The 20,034-nt window shown below is 41.6% G+C and overlaps 1 protein-coding gene across 2 annotated transcripts in view; it reads right to left on the reverse strand.

Moving 5' to 3' along the window:
* Positions 1 to 20,034, reverse strand: part of THSD4 (thrombospondin type 1 domain containing 4) — a 669,073-nt gene that overhangs the window by 268,889 nt on the left and 380,150 nt on the right. Inside the window, exon 1 of one of the 2 annotated variants that reach the window (XM_010340286.3) lies at positions 1 to 2,018. This exon is cut by the window's left edge and continues 27,995 nt beyond it. The exons of the other annotated variant lie outside the window; for it this stretch is intronic. The gene's annotated coding sequence lies outside the window, so the exon portion shown is untranslated. Of the gene's footprint in view, positions 2,019 to 20,034 lie in introns of those variants that run through there. 2 annotated transcript variants of the gene reach the window in all.

The following is a 20,034-nucleotide window of genomic DNA, read 5'->3' on the forward strand; positions in this document are numbered from 1 at the left end:
TTAGAATACAGCGGAGGGGGAGAGTCATCCTATTAGGGCTGAGAGGAGGATTAATGAGATTGTGTTTACAGCAGCACCTAACACATTGCTCCACAAATTCCAAGCACTCGAAAAATCATTATAGTTATTACCCAGAGGATAACATAAACTTTAAAACTTTACTAAGATTAAAGTCACTTAAACTTGGATCTCTTTCGCTTTTTCAGAGTCTGGAGGAGTACAAATCCCAGACAGAGGATGTTTCTAGCATTCCCACCCAGGTAGGGACTTCTACTCTTGGAAAAATGCCTCCCTTTGTCTGAGAAACAGAGCAGATCATCGCATCACTTTCCTGAGAACAGTGGATCCCATATGTAATGGTTTAAAGCTGACAGATGAAAGACTCCAAGGTATCATAACTTCTTGCATACATTAGCAAGAGGAATTAAATTTTCCACAGCCTAACTGAATAGATTTAGAAGGGGTGGGGGGTGGGGGGGATGTGAACAGGTGTCCCTACAAGAAGTCAGGGAAACTTTCAACTTTGTATTCCTAAGGAAGGGTCTGTTTTCTGGAACCGAGCAATGCATGTATGTTCCCCAGAGCATCTTGCACTTCTGAGAGCTCTTGGGTCTACCTGGCCTTTCCTTTCTCCAATCTGCGGATAATTAAAACAAGGAGAAGGCAGTCTGGTCAGTTCTCCTCGACATTCATGGCCAACAGATGAAGCATACATATGTCTACACAGCACTACCCTCCTAGTATCCTTGCAGCTCTGGAGAGAGTTCTGATTGAACAGAAGTGGCATCAAGCCTTCAAGGCAATGCTTGGCTTTTCATCTGCTCAAGGAAGGTGACCAATGCCACAGAGCAAGGTTTGGGCCTTGTTCCATAGGCCTGAAGAGAAGCATGGTCAAAATTTCTCTTGTTCATCACACACCAGGGCCTGAAGGGGGGTGGGCATCTAGGGGAGGGTTAGAAGAAATACCTAATGTAGATGACGGGTTGATACCATGGCATGTGTATACCTATGCAACAAACGTGCACGTTCTGCACATGTACCCCAGAACTTAAAGTATAATTAAAAATAAAGAAAGAAAAGAAAAAAAAATTTGCTTGTTCTTTAAAAGGAGACTTTGGATGAGGAGTAAAGCCAGTAGTTCGGTATAGTTTCATCAGTGAGAGACAGGCAGGGGTGTGCGCAGGAAACAGTTGTTCTACGTGCATTAACACAGGACAGAGACGTCAGTGAGAGTTGGCGTATCTCGTGGAATTCTGCTAGGGAGCGTTATTACTCACATTACAAATGAGAATGTCATGTTATTCACGTTACAAATGAGAATGCCTTTCGGCCTGAAATTACTGTACTTGAAGGAGAATTTACAAAACGAATCCAAACATACTAAGATTTTGAAGGAGGGAGATTGAGAAGGTTGGGAAGGTCAAATAAACAGAAGGGAGATAAAGGACTGAAGGCGAGAATGAAAGCGAGGGTAAGAGACAGAGTTGGAGCAAGAGGAAGCAGCAGCGTGAAAGAGAAAACACAGACACACACTGGAGAGAGAGACATGGACAGGGAAGGAGGGAAGGGAGGAGTGGGAGCAGTGGGGATGGAAGAAGATACAGCAGGTTTAGAGCAGGCTGAAGCGATCCATTATCACACCAGATGCTTCAACTTGCCTTGCTGCTTAGATGGACAATGGTCGGTGAAAGAAATTATTATCTGACATGTTTGCTAGCAGTCTGCAAATTAATTCATCCTTCTTTTGATAATCTTAGTTTAGCTTAGGCTAATGAAAGCAGTCAAATGTCTTCTGCTTTAAATACCCTGGACAAACCTTGGGCAGAGCTCGTCCAACAGAACTTCCTGTGATGATGGAAGGTTCTCAGTCTGCCCTGCCCAATATGGTAGCCACTAAGCTACATGTGTCAACTGGACACTTAGCATGCAGCTAACTCAACTCAACCAAGGAACGGAATTTAAAAATTTTATTTCATTTAAATTAGTTTCTCATAGTATAGTTTGTACCCCAAAGGGAGAAGTGAGATACATAGTACAAAAAATGAACATTTTTAACAGTTATATATCATATATTAGAAAACTATAACTAGTACATCAAATTAATGATTTCAGTTACTATAGTTCTTAGAGCAAGAAAAAAAGGAAATCATAATTTGTTTGAAAGCACATAATGTAATAGTACAGCTGGTACACAGATATGGCATAAATTATGAAGATGGTCTGCAAATAACTAAAATAAAAGTTGAAATTATTTTAAAAAATTAGAGTCTTAGAAATACTAGGCAGTGTTTTCCAATTGCATTATACCGAAGACTGGCAAATGACTTGAATTTATGACCATGGACTCAAAGAGTAAGAAAGGAGGGTAATTTTTCAATGGTCACAGAAGAGAAAGGAGGTGTGAGACTATGAGCATCTGCCAAGTCACGGCCTCTGAAGCCAAGCCGTGAGGTTGTTGCAGAGGTGACTGAGCCACTTGCCACCAACACTCCAGCTCCTGTATTTGCTGGGCAGGCGAATTGGGACAAAATGGCAATAACAATATCCCAGGGACAACGTGTAGAGTAAATAAAGTATGTTAATGTAGGCTGCAAACTGTGGAGCACCAGATACAAATGTTATTCTATTTTATTCTCTCCTCATTTCCATTAGCTTTATCTTCTCTTCCAGGATACCACCTGTATCCCATTTCAGTGGAGAGTAGATGCTTCATTCAGAAATGCTAACCATGACTAAGCATTCAGCTTCCCTGTTTCCTGTGGTACATGCCCCAGAGTGTCTTCACTTGATCAAAAACCCTTGGCAGGCCCAGGATAAGTGCTCCATTATAAAACCTAGGGCTCTGACTACAGGCTTGATTTGGGGTATTTACACAGAGCATGTGCCCTCTCGCAAGGGGAGTAATCCCTAGGTCATTACATCTGCTGATCCTCTGAAAAACATGCCAGGAGTTTGCCAGAATGCGCCCTGAAAAATAGCCAAGGCACAAATTAACACCCACTTTCCGGCAATGGGAACCATTTCTGAAAAAGCCACTTCTGTAAAACCCGAGGCAACCTGGAACAATCCCGGAGCCAAGATACAATTTATTCACAAAGTACATAGAATTCTGATCCAGCAGCAAAGTAGCTGCTGGGTGTGTTTCCTTTCCCACACAAACTGCATTTCAAAGGCCTGCCACTCTTAATTTACAAGCCCAACCCTTGAAAGGAACGCTCTAGGTAGCCAAAGATTTACAGAATGTCATAACTAAAGACAAGGTGGAGAGAGAGACTGGACCCTCCTCAATCCCCTTGTCTTAGAGATGAGGACACAGAGACCCAGGCAGGATAAGTCAGCTCATGATTACACAGCTACAGACAGGGACACAGCCAGCACTGAAATCCAGGTATTCTAACCCCATGATCACTGTTTCTGGCTCCTCCAACTTTTCTACTACATTCAAACATCAATCATGTTTTCAGATTAACATTTTAAAAGAAATGGTTTTCATTTCAAACTAGCAGAATCCAAAAGGGAATTCAGGCATTGCTTGGTAGATGGAGCTAGACAGCATCAAATGTTAATTTTGAATCCCGACAGATTAGTTTTCAATGAAAAGAGGTAGCACTTAGCACAGGGACCAGTGTTAAAGTCCACTTGTTAAGGTGACACAGACTAACATTCATTCATTCATTGCTGGTGAGAATGTAATTTGCTAAAACCATTTTTAAAAACAAAAATTGGTAATATGTATTAAATTCTTTAAGAATATCTAAACCTTTTGACCTATAATTTCTACTTTCAGAGCTTTCCTTGAGGAAATACTGAAAAAATGACCAAATGTGTTATGTTTAAGATGTTCTCTTGTAGGAGGGTAGTAGGTAGTAACTAAAAACTGCAACCAACTTAAATATGTACCAGGAGAGGTTAGGTTAAATGAATTTGGATATATCCATCCATGGGATGTGATGTATCCAACAGAAATGATAGCCTCTGTTAGAGAGAAATGTTCACTGATATGTTGTTTAAAAGGCATATTATAAAACAGCACATATCATATGATCCCGTTTTTGTTTAAAGTTTTATTTACTGAAAAACAATAATGAAGATCAGAGATTATCATGGGATAATAAGATCATAGGAGGTTTTAATTTTTTCTTTTTTTTAATTGCATTTTAGGTTTTGGGGTACATGTGAAGAACATGCAAGATTGTTGCATAGGTACACACATGGCAGTGTGGTTTGCTGTCTTCCATCCCCTCACCTGTATCTGTCATTTCTCCCCATGCTATCTCTTCCCACCTCCCCACCCCCCCGTCCCTCCCCCATTTCCCCCCAACGGACCCCAGTGTGTAGTGCTCCCCTCCCCGTGTCCATGTGTTCTCATTGTTCAACACCCACCTATGAGTGAGAATATACGGTGTTTGATTTTCTGCTCTTGTGTCAGTTTGCTGAGAATGATGGTTTCCAGGTTCATCCATGTCCCTACAAAGGACGTGAACTCATCGTTTTTGATGGCTGCGTAATATTCCATGGTGTATATGTACCACATTTTCCCTATCCAGTCTATCATCGTTGGGCATTTGGGTTGGTTCCAGGTCTTTGCTATTGTAAACAGTGCTGCAATGAACATTCGTGTGCACGTGTCCTTATAGTAGAATGATTTATAATCCTTTGGATATGTACCCAGTAATGGGATTGCTGGGTCAAATGGGATTTCTATTTTTAGGTCCTTGAGGAATCGCCACACTGTCTTCCACAATGGTTGAATTAATTTACATTCCCACCAACAGTGTAAAAGTGTTCCTATTTCTCCACATCCTCTCCAGCATCTGTTGTTTCCAGATTTTTTAATGATTGTCATTCTAACTGGTGTGAGATGGTATCTCAATGTGGTTTTGATTTGCATTTCTCTGATGACCAGTGATGATGAGCATTTTTTCATATGTTTGTTGGCCTCCTGTATGGGTTTTAATTTTTTCTACTTTTATGTATGTATTTTTTCTGCACTGGATACATATTACGTCATGAAGAGTTTTTAAAGGATCTTAAGAATAAAACAACTTTATTATTTACTCAGCAACAAAAAACTATTAATTCAACACCATGGATGAATCTCAGAAACATTATATTGATCAAAAGCAGCTAAACACACAAGAATTGATCTGTAACATTCCATTTATACACAGCTCTAGGAGAGGTGAGACTGGTGATAAAAATCCCAAGGTAGATACCAAGAAGAGAATAACTTTAATACCTTCTCCTACTGGCCAGCCAGTTGGATAATGATGCTTATCTCTCCTCCATCTGTCAAGCCCTCGTAATTACTCCTGCAGGTGGCCACGATGGAAACAGCCTCTTTCCCTCACAGGTGCCATTATGAGCCTCACGTCTAGGACAGAAATGTGACCCTGGTGACTAGTCCCCTTCCTTTCTCCTGATACCTGCCTTCCTTCTGTTCTCTGGCTGCTGTGCCTCATTCTTCCTCAACTTCCTTCTAAGCTGAGAGAGTGATGTAGCCAAAGGGGCCCTAGCTCTGACATCTGTTTGCCCGAGTTCAAGCACTGGCTCTCCCATTTACTTAAGCAAGTAGGTCAATTCCCCTAAAGCAAGTTAAGTCAATTTCCCTAAACTGACGCAACCACTTTCTGATTTTTATCATCATAATCCCACCTCTCCTAGAGCGGCATATAAATGGAATGTTACAGATCAATTCTTGTGTGTTTAGCTTCTTTGGTTCAATACAATGTTTCTGAGATTCATCCATGGTGTTTAATCAATAGTTTGCTTTTTGTTGCTGAGTATATCTATTGCATGCATAAGCTACAACTGATCTATTTACCTACTGATAGATCTTTGGGTTGTTTCCAGTTTAGAGCTATTATGAATAAAGCTGCTAATAATAATCATGTTCAAGTCCTCTGTGTCTCTATTTTGATTTCTCCCCAGTAAATACCTAGGAATGAAATTGCTGGGTCAGTTGTCCAAAGTGGTCGTGCCATTTTACATGACCACCAGCAACGTGTGAGCATTTCAGTCTCTCATCCTCACCTTGATACTGAGAATGAAGCATTACTAGTGGTTTTATAAGAAGGTGTTCATTTGCACTTTCCTGATGATTTCTGATGTTGACCACCTTCATGTAATTATTGGCCATTCATATGTCTTTTTTGCAAAATGTCAATTTAAGCCTTTTGCCCATTGTATTAAGTTGTTAGTCTCATTATGAGTTCTTCCTATAGTCTAAATGCACATCATTTGACATATAAAGTCGTTTTAAAGACACTCTCCTAACCTACCTGAAACAGGGTGAGGAGCCGATTAGATAATGCTGTGACAGTCTATGAAACTTAAGGATAGCCTTTCTTTGATAGAAATCACAATCCTGCTATTAACAAGGAAAAGTAAAACTGAGGCTAAGAGCAATGCAAGGATGGCATGTCTCCTAAGTACAGAGATGACAGGAAGCTCTCAGCTCACGTCATCTTGGAAAGCCTCTAGCAGTGATGTGTGGATGTCTGGTCTCCCATGAGGTTCCTCTGATTCTATATCTTCCTCAACACTACTCATCAGCTTGTATCATGATTATCATTACTGAGTCCTTGCTTAAATTTTGGATCAGTTTCTTTGCTCTGATCTCGATTGCTTTCCTTATTGCTACAACACTAGGTTTTGAGCTTCCTGCACCAAGATGTATGTTTTCGTTTTCTTGTGTGACTTGGGGCTTACCCCGAGTCCTGTCTTAGTTACAGCTTCCTTCCCGCCACCTGACTCTGACTCATGGTCTTGCTTTTATCTTCAAGATCAAGAGGTGCTTCTTCTCTGGGCAGTTTGCATAGCTTCAGGCCCTTGGTACTGTCTTGGGTCCAGCCCACTTCTTTTATTCCCTGCATGTTCCGGCTTGCTCATGACCTACAAGACCTGGTTTCTCATTCCTTAGCCTAGAGATAATATTATGAAGGATGAGGTAGATTCTTTTTCCCAGGATAAAATATTAGCTTTGGCATTTAAGGTCTTTACCAACTGACTTCTTGTCTTCTTTCCCTAACTAGTTGTAGTTGATACACAAATAAATGTTCCAACAGGAAAACGTATTTATATCTTTCCCCATTAAATGTAAATCAATGGAAAATTGTCACCAAGGACCAAAAGAGTTGACAATATATTGCGATTTCAATGACAAGTTACTCTGAGCTAGAAGAAAGAATCTGGGCCCATGTGATTTCTGACTCATATATTCGTACATTCATTCATTTAGCAATTACCAATCACTTGCAAAGTATTGAGCTTGGAACTGAAAACATAAACAACCCAGCTACAAAACCTTACTCTGAGGTGTTCACTGACTGGTGAGGAAAGCCAACAGATAAAGAACTTTCCTTCCACAATATAAGTGCTACAGTGCAGGCACAAGGTGCCACAGGAATTCTGGGGAGAAGCGGAATGCGTATTTCTGGAAGTCATCAGGATATTGACAATGATGCTGATATTTCACTGGAAAAGTTGTATTTGAACAGTGCATGTGTTAAAGGATAGGTGGGAATATGACAGAAAGATGAGGAAGACAGGGAACAGTAGAAACAAAAACATGTTTTTCCAAATGCTTCACCTCCCAAGATGCTAAGAACAACTTGGCTGCAGAAATCATACCCAAGTTATGTTGGGATGGAGTATCTCCCACTGCACTATTATTTGAGGTGAGTGCAAGGTGGAGAATATTGGCAAAAACCAAGCCACGGATGATCTCAATCCTACAGCACCCCATACCGTTCCTTCTTAACAGCAGCCAGTTTGATTGACTCAACTTCGTGCCTTGCCCGCTAAGCTCTGTGAAAGCAAAGCCCAGGTCTGTTTTGCTGTTTGTTATCATCCTAAAACCTGTGACTGTGGCACCTGTTATTTGTTAAAGAGTTGGATGCATGAAGCCCTGAACACTGGATCGGGGAGAATGGCATAGTCTCTGCAGGCAAGTCACTTGTCCTGGGTGGGAGGGCATTCTACACCTCGATTTCTAGCTTTCCATTGCTAGCCTGTGTTAGCATTCTGTTTCTTTCTCTGCATATTCAGAATCATTTAAACCACTACAATTTGAAGGTAATCTTAGAATATTTTGTGCCTGTTTGAGAAAGGACTTTGGGGGAAATTCTTTTGTAATAGGAAATTTTAAACAGCATTTTCCTAGGACCGACTCATACTACATTTACTTACAGAGGCTGCTCTTAGGAGAAAGGAGCCCTGTGTAGAAACCTGACCCTGAACAGTGTAAAGGCATTTGACATCTAACTGAGCATGAAAATGGTGAGATACAATCACCCCGGCTGTCAGTTTGAAACTATGACACAAAAGCAATGATAGAGTAAGTGAGTTCTATAATTTATGAAAAAACAACTAAAAGGGAACTTGCTGTTTTCTTGCAAAACTGCATCCCAGAGCAAACGTACCAGCAGAATGGGCCTCAACAGAATGTGGATGGACAGAGGGCAAACAACAGTGTGACATCAGGGAATTGCAAATCAACCCCACAATGAAATACTACTTCGTACCTACTAGGACAACTATAATCAAATAGACAGATAATAACAAATGTGAGGATGCAAAGAAATCGGAACCCTCCTACACTGCCGATGAGAATGTTAAATGGTGCATCTGCTTTAGAAAACAGCCTGGCACTTACAAAAAGTTAGAGTTACCTTACCTACATGCACACATCAACTCACACATAAACACCCATAGCATTGGTCTGAATGTTTGTGTCAACCCAAAATTCGTATGTCGAAACCTAATCCCCAATGTGATAATGTTAAGAAGTAGGGTCTTTGGGAGGTGATTAAGTCATAAGAGTTCCCCATGAATGGGATGAATGCTTTTATAAAAGAGGCCACAGGGAGCTTGTTTGCCTGCTTCACCACGTGAAGATGCAGAAAGAAAGCATCACCTATGAAGCAGAGACTGATCCCTCACCAGACACTAAATATACTCACTCCTTGATCTTGGACTTCCCAGCCCCTAGAACTGTGAGCAATAAATTTCTGTTGTCAATTACACAGCCTATGCGACTTTTGTTATAGCAGCCTGAACAGACTAAGCCAAAAGCCAGAAGCAGAAACAACTGAAATTACTGTGAGCTGGTGAGTAGATAAAAAAATGTATATCCATACAATGGAATCTTATTTTTTCATAAAAGGCATGAGATATTGTTATGTGCTGCAACATAGGTGAGCCTTGAAAATCCTATGCTAAGTCAAAGAAGCCAGTCAGAAAAGACCATACACTACTCCATTTATATAAAATATCCAGAGTAGGCAAATCTATAGAGACAAAGCAGATTAGCAGTTACCTAGTGCTAGGTTTTGGGAGTAATTGCTAATAGGTTCAGACTTTCTGTGTGGGGTAATGAAAATGCTATAAAATTAATAGTGGTGAAGGTTGCCTAACTTTGGGAATATAGCAAAAACCATTGAATTGTACACATTCAACAAATGAATTGTATGGTATGTGAATTATATTGCAATAAAATTGTTATTTAAAAAATAACAGCCCAGGTGGATTACAGAAGAGAAACGGGGACAAAGTTCACTTACAAAGGGAGATCCAGATAGTCCTGAGACTTGCCACTCCCCAGGGGAGGGGAGGTGGGGCTCACAGTAACATCAGAAGCGCTCTTGTATTTTAGCTGTCCTTTATTGCACATATGTGAGTGCATATGTATATGTAAGTTAACTCTCAGGAAACTATCAGTCTGTGCTGTCTAATAATCACTAGCCACATGTGGCTATTTAAATTTAAATGATTGAAATAAAATTTAAAATTCAGCTTCCCATTTGCCCTAGCCACATTTCAAATGCTCAACAGCCACATGTGGTTCACGTGTGCAACCATACCATGCAGATATAGAATATTGCCATCATCTCAGAAAGGGCCTATCAGACAGTGCGTCTCATGTGGCCACTGTGGGCTCAGTCATTTCCTACCAAACCTTTTGGCTACCTCCTAAGGCTAGAATTAAAAGAACTCTTTCAAGTATTGTTGCAGTTAAGAAAACCTGTGTCCTGACCAGGCAAAGAAGCAGGTCCCTGTAAAAACCAAAGTTACAGCAAGGCCTGCTCTCATGTGGGTGTGTCAGTCAACACATACGCGGTTGCTATGTCCTGCTGGGATATTAGATGCTTTTTATTTCTTTTAAGAAAAAAAGAAAAAGAATTCTAGTATTGTTTTTATAATACTGGTGGAATAATAAACAATTGTTTAATGTTCTGAGTGGTGAGATTAAGCCCCTAGGGGAATAGGAGAGAAGATAAATCAATATTTACCAGTAGTTCTTATCCTATGTTAAATATTAGCTTAAACTTAAAAACCCATGGTTTTTGTTGCTGCCTCGCCTTAAGCCCAGATTTCACTGGTCTTTTGCTCTTGTGGAGAAATAATCATTTCAGAAGCAGTGGGAAATATTTGAACCATGTCCATTATATATGTTTTACTGTCGTCTTTAATAGTTATTGTAAACGCAGGGGTCACAGGGAAACGCTGCCTGCCTGAAAGGTTCAACCTTTGCAATGCAGCATAAATCTCGGTGGGAGTCAACCAGTACTACTCATAAAGCTGTACAGTGAGCAAAAGTAAGGGTAATTTGCTAGCATTTTTGAGAAAATCTGGGAGCTACACTGGAGGTTTTGTATTTCACAGATTTGCATTAACCCGCAAAACATTGGAAGTTGCTGCCAGGCCTGTGCAGACATCATTGGAACCTCCACACCAAAGAAGAACACATTAGGCCCAGAATTTGCTATGTATTCAGCCTGGGTAGTTCCCCCCTGATTTCTTAGCTGCTGGGATAACAACAAAACTGGGTCTCCAGAGAAGCCAGAGAAAGCTCTCTGTAGGGGATGTGGAGCCAAAAATGTAGGTCATTATGTAACGTTGCCTAGATGGCCCAAACAGCAGATTGTTCATTGCATATTAAAATATTCATGTATATCACCCTCCCTAGGGTCTCCAATAAAGATCCTTTATAAACACTTACTGAATAAAATTCCCGACACCGTCTCTGTGGGGGATGTGTATTAAATACCAAGCTGTTCTTATCGATGCTAAAGCTAAGCCCTGAGAGGTGAAATAACTCGCTTTAAATCACAGTGCGCCAGGAGGAGCCCAGGTGCGCTGGCATCTGAACCTGCTTTGTAAAACCTCATTATAATTGTATAAAATATGACAAGAAATACATTCATGATACAAAGAATTTGGGAAGTTAAGGGGTTATTTAATCAAAGTCACTTAAATGATTTATGGTTGGAAGGATCAAAGAATTAATGTTACAAAATTAAGCAAAAGCCAAAACAAAAGCAGTGGGAGGGGGGAAAATTGGTTTTCCCACGTTTTAATTCTTTTGTGAAAATGAACTCAACAAATGCTTAAATACTTTGCAGTGAAAGTAAATCTTTTTCCTCTCTCCTGGGAGGAAGGAAAAACAACAACAAAGATCTGTGGTGTCCAATTCAGTGAGAACACCTTGGCCTTTGAAAAGTCTCCTAATCCTCCCACCTTTATTCCCCACTTTAGCTGTAGCAGGGGAGAGAATCTATTATTCCTTCTTCAGGCCTCTAAACCAACTCTGAGAGAGGCTGGTGGAGACATCCCCAAACTCTGCCTCACTCCAATACCAAATGCCTGTTCAAACGCCCCTCAAGACCAACCTGGTTACCAGTTCCACACAAAGGCTACAAACAGTCCAATCTCTTCCCTCTTCCTCCCTGTTCTGTTCTCAATTATTTGGTGCCCTTTCCATTTGATTGGCCCTGCTGAAGAGAGAAGCCGTATTTCTTCTATCTTGCTCTGCACTCAGACTTCTCCTCTCGATCTTTATAGCAAAGCATCTTTGTCTCATCACCAAGCACAAGCTCACCCATCCTCCTGTACAAAACATCACTCGATCACACCGACAAACACAAGCTGACCCATCCTTTTATACAAGAGCCTAGCGTGTAGCCATAATGAAAAGAATGATTCTACGTCTTTTATGGCAACCTGAGGTAAGTAATGGGACTTTTAATCATCCTTCACAATGCCAAAGACTCTACTTGCTGTTTTTAAGCACGAGGTTTATCCCCAGATTACAAGTGAGTTAAGGTCTGTAGAGAGACCACGGTCCGTAACAGATCATGAGGCTGGGCTGCGAAGAAAACCTGGTTTGTCTTCAGGTCTATCTCATGCTTATTCCTAATCCGGGCCAGGGCCCTTCCACACCTCCCTGCGCTTGCTCCCATGCTGTATTCAGGTCACAGTGCAGACATCCTCTTCACACAAAGACCTCCCTGATCACAGAATCTAGAAGAGCCCACCCATGCCATCTTTCTCTCTAGCCTGTTTCTCCTATTCAACTTTTCTTCAGAGAAGTTATGGTCACTGATATTCTATGTACATTTATGATCAATCTCCCCCACTGGAATATAAGCTCCATGAGGGCAGGCACTTTTGCCTTGTTCACAGCTGTATCCTCAGTGCCTAGTATAGATTTGCCCTATCAGTAGGCACTCAATAAATACTTACAGAGTAAGTGAAGGATGAACAAACAGCTGTCATTCACTGGGACCACACTGACTGCGTACCAAGTCATAATAAAACCTACCAATTACTGAGTGTTTACTAGATGCTAGACACCATGCTGAGTGCTAGCGTCCAGCACGTCGGGTGTTCCATCAGTGCAACAGCTTTCTACCAATGGGCAAAGTTTTGTTTTTAATCAAAAGATGTCTCTTGCCCGGGTAGAGCAGCGACACACAGCTCTAGGGTCAATCATTACCTCCCCTTCAGTCCAGCATGAAAAGCTTCTAACTTCTGCCAGTATGGATATTAGAATGATTCCTACTGTATTCATTGCATTTTTAAGAGTATCTACAATATTTATGTCCTAGAGCCTGCTGGAGGAAAAAAAAAATTCTTTTTAAAGCCAATAAAACACTACAATAACCAGATTTAAAAGTTTTCATCATTCAATCTAAATAAACCAGTTGTTCAGCTTGGTAGAGAAAAGCCTCCAAATAGGTAACAGATGGTTAACTTTCCTGGGGAAAGTAGCTTCAGACTTAACATCTACCTAGGATTCACCACTTTTAAAAATGAAGAGTCCGTTTAAGGTTCTCTGTGAATTTCACATCAAATGGTTTCTATTGCCTGGAGGATACAGTATGGTGAAAGCAGCTGATAAAATATGTGGGATTCGGGGTCCAACAGACCCAGGTTCGGTTTCTAGCTCCGCCACTAGCTGTGTCAAGTTAAGTTAGATGCTTTACTTCTTGAAGTCCAAATGTTCTTGCTGTTCATCTACCACTGTGTAACTAACATATAATCATTATTTGGTCTGGGGGTTGATTTTACTCCACTTACAAGCTAATGAGTTAACCTATCATGGTTTCATGGATACTAGCAGAGAGTCCTAGATAAGGAGACAAAGGACTTTATTACCCATGGCACAGTAAGTAGCATGGATGTCAGTATTCGCAATGGGTTCCCCTTGCCTCCAAGTCCACAGGGGCAACGCAGAGAGGTCCAGACGGACACTGCGTGTGCGGTATGTTTGCAATGCAGCAGGGCAACACTGAGCTTGGGAATGCATTGCTTTTATAGCAAGCAATAAACAAGCCTCTTCTTCATTCTGGAGGGAGGCCTTCCCTCATTTCTAAATGTTGCTTATTGAAAGCACAGACCTGAAAAATGGGTGAGATGAAGGAGATCATGGCCTCATATTCTGGTCATACCCAACATGACATGCAGGAGTGTGAGTAAACCTACGGAGGACTGTTTCCAATAACAAGATTAAATTATTCCCCACCCCGCCCAGTTCTGTAACTTGGTATCTCAAGATTCCACCTGCCTCCTCCCTCTTTCTCTCAGAAAGGCTTCTTTTTTTGAAGAAAAAAAAAAATCCATCTTTTTATTTTTCTTTTTGCATCATACTCAAAGAATTCTAAAATTTTTGAGCTGGGAGGCATTTTTCAAACCAAGCAGTTGTAAAATTTTAGGCAGCTATTAAAACTTACATAGAATTTTAATCATGTTTATAATATCTAAAAATACATTACATATACATGATACTTTTCTGTGTTTTACAAATTCTACACTGAAAATGTATCTCACTTCTCAAAAGAAAAATGAAACGCTGTAGTTCACTCCCTTTACTTTGCAGACAAGGAACTGAGAAGCATACAGGTTAAATGACCTCGTGCAACCACTCACCCCCTCCAGCAGGCCCTTTGCCGAGCTGGTAATGAAAGGCACAGCCTCTGAATTTTCAGTGGTATGACTTCGGCCCTCGCCTCTGGGGATTTGGGAGGGACAGCAGGGCAGGGCTGGGTAAGGAGGATCTGGCCAAGGTAACCATGACCGTCTGAACTTGGGGAAGAAGCCCTTTGCATTTAAAGACTGTTGGCAGCTGGACTCAGGTTTCCTTGCCCATTACTATAACTGGCACGAGGGAGAAGATGAATTCCCTTAGGCCTGGGCTTCTTATGGTAAGCCACTCATTGTTCAAAGTTGGCAGCCAACTGAGATGTGGCTTAATCCAGGGCAAAACAAAGCCCTGAGACTCCAGTGAGCAGAGCTGAGGCTGGGCTCTGGCACGAACTCCTGAAGGGCTGGCTTCAACAGGAGCTATCTGAATTACTTGTCTAGACAATTCCCCATTTCACTGAATCATTAAGTGGTCCTCCTGCCCCCTTAGCAATGTTCATAATTCATGTAAGCATCTTTCTCGATCACACACTTCTTTCTCCTTCACTATTATTTTCAAATTACATTACTGCATCATTGTACTTTTTATTTTTTGGGAGCGATGACTTTGCTATTCCCTAATTGCAGGAGAAGAACCCAGCACAAGTTATTAGAAGATCTAATTGGGGAACTGGTGAATTTAGCTCAGTTGAGTTAGAATGAACCCCCTGGAGCTTCATGGGGTTTGTCTTTGAAAGTCCTGCAGTATAATTCTGGTCCTGCTTCCATGGGGAGGATATGTGGCTTTCTGAAATCTGTCAAAGACAACTTGAAGTAACATGCTAACACCAAGCCCAAGCTTTTCTCCAGGCACAGGGAATACAGAGTCCAAAGATTTGGTCTTTGCCTTCCTGGAGCTTTGGGTGTAGAGGGAGGCAGATGAGGTTCAAGGTGGCAATGTGGGGAGGTAACTGCTAGAGACTGCCTGCCTACTCCCCTCCTCTCTTCAGCCCACATCTTTTAAACTTTGGGACAATGCAGGGAAGTGTCCTCAGCTGAGAACATACCAGAAGGAAGAGATCTGAGCATGGCTGAAAGAAAAACATACAACTAAGTACAGGTCTTTCAACATACTTCCTGAAAAATCTTGTGTTCTACAAAACAGTGCCCTAAAAATAGTGCAGTCTATGAGAGAACTAAGAGCCAACCACTCAAAATCTATGCAGCTTTTTAACCAAAAGTCAGGCAGACCCATAATTGGTTACTGGGATCTAATTTGATACCCCAAGTGAGAAACTCAGAACTCTGTAGTCTGCCTCAGGGAATATTAAAAACATACGACATCAAAAAAGTGGCATGCTGGCTTGCAGGTGCTGTAGCAAGGCGGTGAGGCAGAGCTCTGAGCCAGAGGGACAGCCATTAAAGGCAAACAGGAGGAAGCCCAACCAACCACAGTCCTGGAGCCTCAGCAACCTCCCCTAGGGGTAGCTACTGAGAGTTTTGGGTTTTGTGGTGTGTGTGTGTGTGTGTGTGTGTGTGTGTGTGTGTCTGTCTGTCTGTCTGTCTGTCTGTCTGTCTCTCCTGCTGAAGTTTTAAATTCTACTCCCACTATTCCACTTCCCCCTGCCTAGGAAAACTTATGAATGAACCAAACTAACTTCCATGGTACACTGACATCAGTCTACCTTTTACTAGTTATTTGTGAACTAAGCAATGTCATAATACAAGTTGTAACAGAACAGGTTGCACCTCACAGGGCAGTGAACCTGAAACACAAACCCCATGGAGCTGGCAGAAGGGTCCTGGCATGGCAGTGGTAGCCTTGGGCCAGTTCAGACCAGGAAAGACAACCTGCTCTTCAGGCCGCTGTAAGCAGTGGAAATGAAACTGTGGGATACAATGGGATCATCTGAGCCTTCATGCAAGTTGAAAACGAAATGTGTTGTTTTGTGTGAATTACATGAATTTCTATAACCTTGTGTTGACATTCTTGTATCTCATGGGATGTCAGTGTGGGGTACCTGTGCTGGAGAGGACTGAAGGTTTGACAAGGCAGGCCACCTGCAAACAACCTGGTCTTGGTTGGCAGGGGGCTTATAGGGTGGAACTCATCTCTGGAGACAAATTCACTGTCTCTGTACCATGCTGATGGCAAGCGCCTCTTGAATGTACATGGGAAAAGGAGAGTGAGAGTTAGTACAAGTCAATGCTTAACCCTGGGCAGAGGTTGGAGGGAGAGGCTGAAACAGATCACTCATCCTGATGGGCAATACGTTGTTCTAAACTCATCATGGTGCACAACCTAAATTACAGAAGGAAAAAAACCCAAAAAACACAAAGCTGGAGGCAAAAGATATTTGACTCCCAAGATTGAGATCAGCAAAAGCACAGAGGGGAGTTAAGGAACAACAGGGCCATAAACTCAGCAGACCATAAACTCCTTACGGGCAAGGACAACTCCTGACACCATGCCCGAACACAGAAGGTGCACCAGCAATTCTTTGAGTGAAAGAAAACATTCAGTATGTCATTGTGGGCACGAACCACATTTAGAAAACATGTTCGTGCACTTTTGCTCCCCCTCAAAATAAACAAATCAGCATTTTGCCACTTTACAAAATTACTAAAACGTTTTCAAGGATTTCTTGTCATTTTTCAAATTCCTTCTTTGTTTGCTTCTCGAAACAAAACAAGCAACTGGATCTTCTGCTGATACAAAGAAAACTGGCCCACTTTCTAGTGTTCTTAGACTTCTTTAAGCCTGAGCTGATAGCTATTAATCACTTGGGTATTGCCAAGTGCTTCTCACACTTGCCAAATTATAGGACTTTCCTGTTGCAAGATCAGGTGACTGTATTATTTGGCATTTCATTACTATTTGCCTTACCTATTTGAAGCGTATTTTTCCATCTATGTTTCCGTTCCCACACAAACTTGAACCACTTAAATTTCCTCTACTTTTGCAAAATTTTATTTTAAAGTTGGAAACCTGATTTTTTAACTTTTGCTTTTGACCACTGCTTTTCCATTTTTACATTTGCTATTTTAATCACAAATTTTGCCCCTGTTTGATTTGGCTGTCTCTTTTTGGCTGCCATTTTTAAAAATCCCATCTTTTTTTTTTCTTTTTTAAAATTTCACTTTAAGTTCTGAGGTACATGTGCAGAACACGCAGGTTTGTTACACAGATATACACGTGCCATGATGGTTTGCTGCATCCATCACCTCATGATCTACATTAGATATTTCTCCTAATGCTATCCCTCCCCTATCCCTCCACCCCCTGCTTTCCCTCCCCTATCCCCACACCCCTGACAGGCCCCGGTGTCCATCTTGTTCTTTTTCTATATCTCATTTTGCATTTCAGCTCTTCAATTTTCTTCTCCAAACTCTAAGAAATGCGTTTTAAAGTACATGTCTGTTTCATTCACGCTCTTGGACAATGTTTAAACAGATACTCAATAGACCTCTGTACAGAAAGAGATTGTTTGTACTAAAGCAAAAGAGAATAATTGTGGAGACAAGGTCTCAGCGAAGGTGTGAAGGTGTGGGGTTCTGGGCATTTTGGAAAAGAATCTCTTCATACCACCTACGTAATCCTGCAAGGATGGGGAGGTGACCATAAGGATGGGAATCTGTTGGGGTAAAGGCAAGGACTATGCTCAAGAAAATTCATCAGGGTGAATATTCTAGTACTGACATGTTGATGTCATGTGGCTATCATGTGCCCCTGAAATGATGGGATAAGGGCACTTCACCTTCATAGTATTCTTCCCTCAAACCCATAGCCCCAGTCCAACAATGAAAAACATCTGAAAAACTTATTTTGAGGGACACATACCTGACCATACTCTTCAAAACTGTCAAGGGCATGAAATACAGGGAAGGCTGAGAAACTACCACAGAGCAGAAGAGACTAAGGAGACATGATGTCTCAATGTAATGCTGGGTCCTGGATGGGCTCCTGAAATTAAAAAAGGATGGTAATGGAAAAACTGCTCAAATCCAAAGAAAGCCTAGAATTTGGTTAATAGTAATATATCAATGTTGTTTTCTTAGTTTTGACAAGCATACCCTCATAACACAAGATGTTAAAATTAGGGAACACTGAAGCTTGCTAAGGGGTACAGGAACTCTCTCTACTATCTTTGCAATTTTTCTGCAAATCTTAAGTTACTCCCAAATCAAAAAGTTTTTAATAAAATTAATCCAAATAATGAAGTATTCTTAAACTCCTTGTATTTGTAGCTTTAACCACTGGCTCCATTTTCTGTCTTTTCTCCACCTTGTATAATTACTTACAATATTTTGCTTCTAATATGAATGTGTGACTTTAGTCTTTATGCTTCTGAAATGGTTTAAGGTCACCTGATTTCATAGAGGTCCTTTGTTTGTCAATACTTGTCCATAAAATCAACAGTCGTGACTATTTTCACCTTTAATTATCTCAGCTTCCTTAACCCCACATGCATACATTCCATTCATTCCCTCATGCATTTGTTCAACATATATTCAGAGCCCTAGCATGGGCCAGACCCTGAACAACCCCTCACGACCTGCTGGTGATTTGGAGTCCCTGCTCCCAAGTCATCAAGATAAAGAAATGTGAAATTCTGCATGGCTTGATCATCACAAAACAGGGACATGTCTCAGGGGCCTTGCTGAATCTCAAAGTATGACTTGTTATTTGAAAAGCTTTCACTTTCCACTCTTTTCCACCTCGCCTTTCCCTCCCCAAGCTAGGACCATGCTATGCTCCCTTAAAATGATAATGTACTGAGTAACACAGTCCCACAGACTGACTGTGTGAAGAGTGTGCCAGGATGGAGTGATTCTTCATAGTCAATTGAGTAAGGAAATTAGAGCACAGACAAAGGTTCCATTTTCCTCTTTTGGGTATAATTGTCATCTTTCCAAAAAGTTAGGAGGGTTGGGGCTCCAGGATTGGATTCAGTGCCTCTTTGGACTTCACTATGACTGCCTCAATGCATACTGGCCCTACAGCCAATACATCAGGCCAACAGGCCTGGAGGAGTGACATTCTTGGGGAGAGGGGTTGGGAGGTCTGTAGAAAGGTATAGCCCAGGCCCCATTTGCTGAAGATGTAACATAGCCTGGGGGCTGTGAAGGCTCCCTGAGTGTGTGGAAGGCAGGGTAGCCTCAAACTGGGTCCTAGCCAGGCTGATACAATTCTGCTGGTCAATGCTTTCCCAGCATGCTGTAGTGGTGAGACACTTGTTATATTTTTTTCCACTTGTGGACCGGACAGACTCCTAACGGGTGGGCTGGGAATCCCAAGGTGGAACAGCTCCATGCTAAGGTGAGGTCATGAGGCTTTGGCCATGGGGTGCTGGAGACACCGGGAAAGCGTGTTGTGGATTTGAGTCAAGGTGGGAATGCTCTGAGGAATAAAATCCCTTATCCCTTTTGGCCTTGCTGTGGCCTGCAGTGCTGTGATCTGACTCCTGCCTACCCCTTTGACCCTTCTTCCCAACCACCCTCCCAGCATTTTCCATGCTTCATCAATGCTGGTCCTCTTTCTATTCCTCAACTATGCCAAGATTGTTCCCAATGTCTTTGCAGGTGCTGTTCCCACTGTCTGGAAGGGTCTTTCCAATAGATCTTCACAAGGCTTCATGTTAAACCGCAGCTCAAATGTATCTTCAGAGGGGGCTTCTCTGCCACCAATCTAAAATTGTCCTTCAGTCACTATCATAGGAATCTTTCTGGGTGGTTCTCAAACTTTCCTGGTGGATGGCACCCTATGGAATTGGTACGCTGTGCTGTTTTGAACTGTTATTTAAGTTCTTTCAACTTACATTATGTAATTCAACTGTATCTAAGTTCAGT

Source organism: Saimiri boliviensis, chromosome 2 (genome assembly GCF_048565385.1).
Source record: "Saimiri boliviensis isolate mSaiBol1 chromosome 2, mSaiBol1.pri, whole genome shotgun sequence".
Classification (NCBI taxonomy): domain Eukaryota; kingdom Metazoa; phylum Chordata; class Mammalia; order Primates; family Cebidae; genus Saimiri; species Saimiri boliviensis.